Raw genomic sequence first — 9,499 nt, 5'->3', positions numbered from 1 at the left:
ATAATAATACTTAAATGTACAGAAATATACAGTTAACAGTTGGTTTAAATAATAATAATGGATTGCATTCATACAGCGCTTTTCGAGAAACCTCAAAGCGCTTTACAATTCCACTATTCATTCTCTCTCACATTCACACACTGGTGGAGGCAGCTACAGTCGTAGCCACAGCTGCCCTGGGACAGACTGACAGAGGCGAGGCTGCCATATCGCGCCATCGGCCCCTCTGGCCAACACCAGTAGGTGGAAGGTGAAGTGTCTTGCCCAAGGACACAACGACCGAGCGTGTCCGAGCCGGGACTCGAACCGGCAACCTTCTGATTACAAGGCGAACTGCCAACTCTTGAGCAACGATCGCCCTAAATAACAATAATTATTATTATTATTTGATGTAAAAAAAAAAGTTTATAAGAATCATTTTATATATTTTTCCATAGCATTACATTTGAATTTAATAATTCAATCTTTTAAATAACGGACAAATATTTGTGAAATTATGATACATTTGTGAATGTTTTTAAAAATCTAAATATGCATATGTACAGACAGATACATTTAAAAAACAAGAAAATTGTGTTTTATTACATTTACAGTGATTTTACGTTAATTTACATTTGAAATGTAAAATCAGTCTATTTATGTAAATTTAATGATATTCTAGAAAAACAGTACAAAACTGTAAAATACACAGTAAAATACTTTTATATTCCTTTTTTTTTTTTTTACAGTGTGTGTTACTCACATTCAGAAGGAATGGAAGTATTAACAACTCACTTAGGAGTACTGTGAGTCTCTTCCTCAAAGTTAGATAGAATTGGGCTTCCTTTTTCTACTTATATCCAAAGCACTTTACTATTTGTATTTACACACACTGGTCACTTCATTAGGTACACCTGTTAAACTGCTCAGCCCAAATTTCAAATCTGTGATATGGGCAGCAATGCCAGTAGGCATGTAGATGACCTTCTGAACTTCAAACCTGCATCAGAATGGAGAAGAAAGGTGATTTAAGTTGCTCTGAAACAGTTTTAATTTAACTGACCAACAACTTACATCATAGTTTTTGTTAATGACCTAATGCACAAGGACAAAAGCTATGATGAAATGTACAGACACTTTTGTTAACGAATAAAAACGAGATAGAAATATTCTGGAGAGGCAAGATCCAATCAGAACTAATCTGCAGTAAGGTTAGAAAAGCACAACTAGCTCCCTCACTCCCTGTTTTGCATAAAAACAAAACAAAATGTCAACTCTTTGGAGGACGAGAAGTGTAGACATGTGGACATGCATCAGGTTGGCACATCTTTCACATCTGATGTCAAGGAAAATAAAATGTTGAAAACATGACAAACTTTTATGCTTTATATTCGAGTCAACTTGAGATTTAATCTGCTATAATCTTAAAATATCTAAGCGACTCTTTTAGACTTAAACTAAAAGTCTATAGATGCCTAAACTACGACTAAAACTAAAATGTTCTAGTCAAAAGACTGTGACTAAAACCAATTTGCTGTCAAAATTAACACTGCTTTTAAGTTGGTTCAGGCAGTCCTTCAAAAACTGCTGATCAAAGGTTAACAAAGAGTGGTATGAAAAAGAGAAAATCTCCAATGAGTGGCAGTTCTTTGGGAGAAAATACCTTGTTGATGTCATGGATATTTCCAGTACTTGTTGAATCTGTGAAATGAAGAATTTCTGAAAATGAATTAATAATTATTTTTAATAAATGAACCCTCTCTGATAGCTCAGAGTGAGCAAGTGTGACCAAAGCTGTTTTCAGGCATGAGGTCAGAGTGACGCATGAGGCGCACATGGTGCTCACTCTGTGGCTGTGAATTCACCAGATATTACTTGCACTGTTTTCACAGCTAAATCAGAAATTACACTGACTTTTGTGGAAGGTGGTCTGCTGGGTAAGAACCATTTAATATCCAGTCCAACTGAGTTGGAAATGTACTCTCTCACATGCACTAACATGTGGTAACAATAGTAGAAAAGTTCGGGACTTTGCTACATGTGTGAAAATGGCTGCACACTGTCAACTTGCAGCCTAAAACTTTCAACATTCTCCCATTAGTCAGTGCCTTCGACTTTCTGTCATCTTGTGTTGGGCAGGTATTGTATAATGAGATTATCTGAACTTTTCTACTTGCAGCCTGTCACTACCAATGAGAGTCCTACCCCTGTAACACTAAACAGATAAGAAAATTCCCATAGAGCTGCGGGGAGCATTGTGGAATATTTCAAGTCATAAGCGGTGCATTTATTAAGCATTCACTTGTTCTGTTGCTGAAATTATATATATATGAAAGAAAGAAAGAAAGAAAGTGTACTTTATTGATCCCGGTGGGGAAATTCCTCTCTGCATTTAACCCATTCACTCAGTGAAGCCATTGGGCTCCCGGGAAGCAGTGTGTAGGGACGGTACCTTGCTCAGGGGTACCTCAGGGTAGCTGTTCAGGAGAATCGAACCCCCGACCTTCCGATCATGGGGCCACCACTCTACTGAGCTATCCCTGCCATAATATATATATATGTATATATCTATATATATCTATATCTCTTTATAGATATATGTAGAGATATAGATACATATATGGATATATAGATATATATATATAGATGAGTGCAACTCTGAGTAACAGTTTTTGTTTTATATTATTTTATTTCAATCTGACTTATAAATATATATAGAGAGAGATAGTTAGGAACACAACATGGAAGAATTATAGCAATAAACAGATCAGGTGCAGTCAAGAATCAGATACCCGACTACGTGTCTAATTGTACTGAAGATTTACTAGATTTACTGAAAGAGAATATCTCAAGTATATATCTTTAATCCATAGAGCCCATTGGATGACAAGGCTACACATAGACAACCAGTTGTGTGTGTGTTTTGTATGTGTGTGTAGTTGTGTACACTGGTGAAGACAGATGTTTAAACAGGCAATCATCACTCAATGAGTAAACGGCTCTGGAGATTGAGCTAGTGTGTGTGTGTGTGTGTCTGACTGGAGGTGAATACCAAGAAAGGAGGACAGGGAGTGCAAAGACAAGAGTAGTACACAAGAGGTGGAGTAAATAAAGCCTATCAGCTCATATTAGAGAGCAGCCATCAAGGCTGAATGCAGATTTGTGATTAGCCCACATTTGTGGTATTTTTATCTCTGAATGCAACTCTTTGATCGCAGCCATGTGTCAGAAGTGGAAGAATCATCTTAAGGGACATTTTTCCACGGGTGTTGTCTAAAATACCACCTCCTCAGGGTTTGACTGGCTGATCTCTTTGGCTGCTGGCTCGCACACCTTTCCTAGCATTTGACCGTTCTGTCTGACTGCATCTTCATCTCCCCCTTCCTCCTCCTCCTCCTTTTCCTCCTCCTCTTTCTCCTTCTTCTAAAGACACACTTTGAAAGTAAAAATATCCTGAGTCCAGAAAGGCATGAGAAGCGATAGATCCATAAATAACCTGGGTCTTGTTTGAGATCAGCTGACATTTTAAAGGCTGCCAGGTATTAATAACATTTCTCGTGAGACAGAGATTGTCTCTCTATAAGTCTGTGCGTGTTTGTGTACTTTAGTGTGTGTTTACACATGTGTACAGTGCATGAGCATGACTGTGCATGTTTTTTGGGGGGGTTTTGGTGAGCGGCAGAAAAAGAGACATAGAGACAGCGCTTGGCTGGTTTGTCATTCTTATGAAATTTTACCCCAGGCACAGCTGACAGAGATTTTACAGTTTTATTCTGAATGAAACTCCCCTGACAGAGAAGCATGTTCATGAACTAACCAGTCACATCAGTAGACAGCATCCATGACGGAGGCTCCTGCATACAGACGATAAAATAATCATATGATAGAGTTTCTAAATATTTTACTGAAAGGATCAAATATTCAAAAAATATTTTTATTTTAAATGTATATGGTTTTCTTTTCTTTTTGTAGTTTTTATTGGTTGATTTTTTTCCCCCTGGAAGTTGGAGACCCTCATATTTCTGTGTGTTTAACTTTACCCTGTGTCTCCTGTGATTCCTGTATATCCCAGTTCTTTGTACTTCTTCCTGTTTTCTGTTGTGTTTTATTTCATTTCATTTTTGTGTATTTTTCCTGTTTTTGACATTCCCTCCCTCACAGCATTTCATTTTACCTGAGTATTCTTTCACAGTTATTTTCCTTTTTATTTCCAGTCGGTAATTTATCTGCTGTCCACTATCCTCCCCTGCATATCTTTCCAATAATTAATTTTTTGTTGTCAGTTTTTGGATTCATTTTGGACATTGGTTGATTTTCCTTCTTGAACCCTTCAGTGCCTTAAGTTTATTCTCAGGTTTAATTAAATTTCCCCTTGGTTTGCCTTATCTGCACGTCTTCATGTCTGAATCTTTTGAGGATCGACTTCATGTTTTATTTGAGAGGACTGTGACCTATAACCTTTTGCTTGTGTCTCAATATGAGCTATTATTTAAAAGAATAAGCCCAGCTCATCCTTTTACCCAGTTACCCAGCTCTGTCGTCCATTGCCTGCCTCTACCTAGTGAATCTCCAGATTCAGCTTGTCACTAATCTGCAAACAAATCTGCTAGCCTTCAGCTTGAGGTCTGAGATCAGGGTTTTTTTTTATGGAGCTAGAATTCCTAAACTTGTGCAACCAGTCTTCACAGAGTTGAACTAGCAAAGTATTTCTCAGACAGTGATCGCAGTGCCACACCTACCGAGGAAGGGATGAAAAATTAGAACAGATTAAGAATCTGTGTCGGAGGTTAAAGACCAACAGAGGGAGTCGGGTGAGGAGCTGCGAGTAAATCCATATAGTTTCAAGGTCATTTCTTCTTACCACTATCTTCACTTTTCTGCCCTTGTTTGATTTTACTAGGTGGGAGGTCACTGGTAATTATCTGCTCTTGTCAAACCTAGGAGACTCGGTGAGAAGCCAGGTCACCTGTGATTCTGATTAAAGTCCTGGGCGTGCACACCATCGCATATACATGTGTGCACACACGGGCTGCATACACGGAGAAGCAGCAGGCGATTGTGCAGCATTTCATTACGCTTCTGATTTGGTCATTCATCATGTCACAGCGAGGTCACAAAACAGCCGACACATGTTTATGTCTGTGGAGACTATTTGAGCCTGTGTGTGTGTGTGTGTGTGTGTGTGTGTGTGTGTGTGTGTGTGTGTGTGTGTGTGTGTGTGTGTGTGTGTGTGTGTGTGTGTGTGTGTGTGTATTCAGGCTTTTTTCCTCTTTTTTGATTATTTTTTCATCTCAAGCTGAAATGACAAAGACAGCCTTAGATGACTCAAATGAAAAGGGTAGATTATTAAAAGAACTTATTCTTGACTTGAGTAATTTGCATGTTCGCGATCTAAATAGACACACCTTTTTCTCAGGAGGCAGCAGACATCAAACTGGAGTAAATATCACAATTAACATCTTTTAATTAAATGTTGATTTTTTTCTACTTCCTGCTTACTAGGATGTTGCATTTTTACATTATGGATGAAATATCTCAGTTGAAAAGTGTTTTGTTTTTGTTTTTCTCTCTCTTTCATTGCAGCCGCATATTCCAGCAGTAGAAACGGAGAGATCAAAGCGTTGAAGGCTGCAAACAAATAATGAACAAATGTACAAATGTTGTCTGGCTGAGACTGTGTGACAAGAACACTGATTTCTATTCTTAAAAAACAACAACAACACAAGCCATGATTATGATGTGTATGATACGTGTTGGGTTTTTTTTTAAAATAAAAAATGATTCAGGTGTAAAACCAAACTCCAAGGGCATCATTAAAAGATGCTTCCACACAAATGTATTTTAATATATGCACCCCTCAGATGAATGTTAACCATGCTGCATAAATTCCCTCCTTCTTGGTGAGCTAATAAATGAATGGACTGCTTGTGAATGTCCCACTGTGGGTATTGTGAGACAACAATCAGATGGTTCTGTTCAGAGCGACCAACACCAAACACGCAGACAGATCAAAGCTCTGCTCCAGGTTCAGTTCAGTAACCTCAGTGATGCTCTGTCTCTATAGATCAGTCAGGGAGATGTGCAACAGATGGAAGGTGGTGTCTCCCACAAACAAACATTCTTATATAGCAAATAGCTTATAGTAATGTCTTGGTAACTGCAAAATGTTCCATACATTTACCAACATTTTAAACTAACAGGAGGTTTATGTGGGAGTTCATAGCAGAAGAGGTGTTTCTGCATAAGGCCTAACACCCAAGTCCCCTGTGTTTAATAACACTTACATGCATAACATGCATAATCTAAATATAGCATAAAAATACTCTCAGAAATAGTGTGTTTTTCTAACAAAAAAAAATAAAAAATAAAAAAATAAAATCAGCTTTCAGAGACCTAACATGGTTCCTATTGCCATTGCTGTACTGCCTCCCAGTGGTTAAACAATGTTATGAACACTTGTTGAGGCTTTAAGTTTACATTACAGTTTTTTTCTGAGTGCTTAAACCCTAACTGTGATTCTTATAGCACAATTTCTAAAACTATTAATACTAAAACCACTCACTGAGTTTGCAAAACTAAAAGCACAAACACTGCTTTGCACTCAGTTTGCCATTTTGTAACACACACTTTGCAAAACTGTAGGTACAATCCACTGCACAGCACTCTTTTTGCAGAACTGTAAACACAACTCACTGCTTTACACTCAATTTCCAAATGATCAACGCACTCCTAGCAAAACTATACACATTTATGGCTATTATTTACACTACTTTGCCAACTGTCTGGCACACTGTCACATGTGAAAACTGTTTTAGATAATTAGTTCACTTTGCAATCAGCACTATAAATAAGCTACAGGTAAGCTGTGTGTGTGGAGTACAATGGAGGGAGCAGGAAGAGTGAGAAGAGTGAGAAGTAGAGGAGGCCGAGGAAGAGGATGTGGAGGTGAAGAAGTAGGACAAAGAGGACGACAAGGAGGTGAAGTTAGAGGAAGAGGACAAGGAGGAGCAAGAGGAGGATGAGGAGGGGGGAGAGGAAGGGTAAGAAGAGTAAGAAATAGAATTGCTGATCACATCAGAGCTACAATAGTAGACCATGTAATCAACCATGGAACGACCCTGAGGGAAGCTGGCCAACGGGTTCAGCCTAACTTGAGCCGCTACACTGTAGCAAGCATCATAAGGACATTTCAAAATGAGAATCGGTTAGTACAGTCACTTTGCACTAAGATTTGTAGCACTGCCATATGCTAATGAGAAACACAACAATACCATAGATGTAAAAACACTGAAATTGTTCCTTTACAGAATTGCTAGACGACCAGATGCTGGGGGCAAAACATACAAAATGTGAGCATTTCTGTATTGGGTCGTGTACTTGCCCGCAACAAAATCCGAATGAAACAAATCTACAGAGTACCTTTTGACGAGAAGACGTGGCAGGAGCATTACAGTTTTTTACAGTCGCTAACAAGCGCCTACCCATACTTCAGATACCTTTTCTAAACTCTTAACACAGACCCACACCTACAAAACACAATTGGCCAAATGGATAATATCCTTCCCAAAAATACACTTTGTTAAATATATACTAACTCCTCATTTCAAAATTAGAACACATCTTTCTCTGCACACACTAACTGTACAAAAACACTATAAATCTGACTCAAAATGAAATTAGTCTGTCAAAGAATAACACTTGTTTTCACTTCACAAGGTACATGCAGTCAATCAAAGTACACCAGGTTTCAAAATACTGGCTATTATTGACATTACAAAAACTGCATAGACTTTTATGTTTCAGTTTCACAGGTATTTGCATGCGAAACATGCAATCCACCATATTGACACCAGAAATGTCTTGGTTGGTAACTGTATGTCCACATGTACAGTAATGTTCACATTCAAAAGCATTCCAGTAAAAAGCAAACAAGTTTTTGTTTCTTTACTGTTTACTACAGGAGGTACAGTAGAAACACGGTATGATAGGACAGAGAAAGTTCTACAGTATTGCTTACAGTGAACAAAATATCCATGAAACACACAAGAGCATTCTGAACAAAAAAACAACAGCAAAAAGCCAAGATAAAAAGGGGGGGAGGGGGAGGGGGGCTATAAAAAGGCAAAAGATTTGCATCTAATCTCTGCGATCTTCAGGGTTAGGCCACATGTTTTCATCAACATCACATCTGATGTTATCCAAGTCGATGCACCTGGGATAAAACCGCCTGGTATGTCGGATCCACCGACATATCATTGCAGAAGCAGAGGTTTTTATACTGTATCTAAGGTTTGGGATATTGTTTTTGCTATTGTGGGATGTTGTGTGTTAACATTCGTAGATACTACAAAAACAGTTCATGATTTTGCTGGGAGGTATAGCTTGTCTGTTAAGAAAATGTAAGCATTGTGGAAATGTGTTCACTGACTGCATATTGGGTGAACACGACATGAAATGTGTGACTGGTATGGCCACAACAGACCGATGCTGTGCTAATTGTGTTTAGAGTTTTGCAAATGTGACAACTGTTTGGACAAACGCTTGTTAGCGACTGTAAAAAACTGTAACTATGTGTGCAGCTATAAGTCAAAATGGTGTTGTTCACCATCATGCAACCCTGGGCCCATATAACACTGCACACATTATTACATTCCTGGACGCCTTACATGACATGCTCACTAATGTTCAGAGACCAGAGCAGACCAGATACATCATCATATGGGACAGTGTTAGTTTCCATAGGGCTGCTTTGGTCCGCAACTGGTTTACAGATCACCCACTCTTCACTGTACTCAACCTCCCCCCATACTCTCCATTCTTGAATCCAACTGAAGAGTTCTTCTCTGCCTGGCGCTGAAAGGTCTATGACCGTCATCCCCATCAACGCATAGCCCTTTTACAGGCAATGGAGGAGGCATGTGGGGATATTGACTAGGCATCATGTCAGGCCTGGATACACCATTCCAAAAGATAATTTCTCCGGTGCCTTGGACTAGAGGACATTGCATGTGATGTAGATGAAATTTTGTGGCCGGATCCACAGAGACGACACAATGTAGACTGATTTCTTTTTTTCCTCACTGAAATTACTATTTTGTTTTGACTTGGAAATAAACACTTGTGTTTGTTTTGATGTGTGTGACTAAACACCAGTACTTGAGGTTTGGATCCCTCTGTGTTTACGGACCTATGACAAAAGTATGACCTCAAACTGACATGGCCTACCTTGTGCACAGAAAAGCAAAAGCCAGATGTGGTTTTTATTCATGCCATCAGTGTGTAGTTGGTGCATTGTGTGCTTATTAATTTGATGGCTTGTGTTAACTGTTTGATATAAAAAATACCATTTTTACGAAGGTTTGGAGAGTTATGCAAGGTTTATTAGCTTTTGCAAGACAACTACAATGTTTTGCTGATTTGGTGAAGGGTTTTCTTAGTTGTGTGTAGAGTTTTGCAAAAACAGCCAATAGTTACAAAAAATGTGCATAAGCCATCAGAAAAAACTGTAATGTACTTTGTT

The sequence above is a fragment of the Aulonocara sp. 'chitande type north' Nkhata Bay genome, linkage group LG8, assembly GCF_057382095.1.
Source record: "Aulonocara sp. 'chitande type north' Nkhata Bay isolate Kocher_YH1m ecotype deep benthic linkage group LG8, A_spYH_male_GT1.1, whole genome shotgun sequence".
NCBI classification, from domain to species: Eukaryota; Metazoa; Chordata; class Actinopteri; order Cichliformes; family Cichlidae; genus Aulonocara; species Aulonocara sp. 'chitande type north' Nkhata Bay.
Note: the sequence above shows the minus strand (reverse complement) of the source record.